Source organism: Bos javanicus, chromosome 28 (genome assembly GCF_032452875.1).
Source record: "Bos javanicus breed banteng chromosome 28, ARS-OSU_banteng_1.0, whole genome shotgun sequence".
Taxonomy (NCBI): Eukaryota; Metazoa; Chordata; class Mammalia; order Artiodactyla; family Bovidae; genus Bos; species Bos javanicus.
Window position 1 is genome coordinate 47146402 of NC_083895.1, and position 362 is coordinate 47146763.

Sequence of the window (362 nt, forward strand, 5' to 3'; positions counted from 1 at the left end):
GGGAGGGATTGGGGGCAGGAGGAGAAGGGGACGACAGAGGATGAGACGGCTGGATGGCATCACTGACTCGATGGACATGAGTTTGGATAAACTCTGCGAGTTGGTGATGGACAGGGAGGCCTGGTGTGCTGCGATTCATGGGCTCGCGAAGAGTCGAACACGACTGAGAGACTGAACTGAACTGAACTGAAAATAAATACAAGAAAGAAATAAAGAAAATACCACATATGAGGATAACCTGAAGGAACTAGTTGCGAATTTCAAAGAACACTTCGCAGGGAACTGCACCACACCCTCCAGCGCAGCTTCTGGCAAAGCCCCGGGAATGGCGCCGGAAGTGGGCGTGGCCCTCCCGCGGCTTT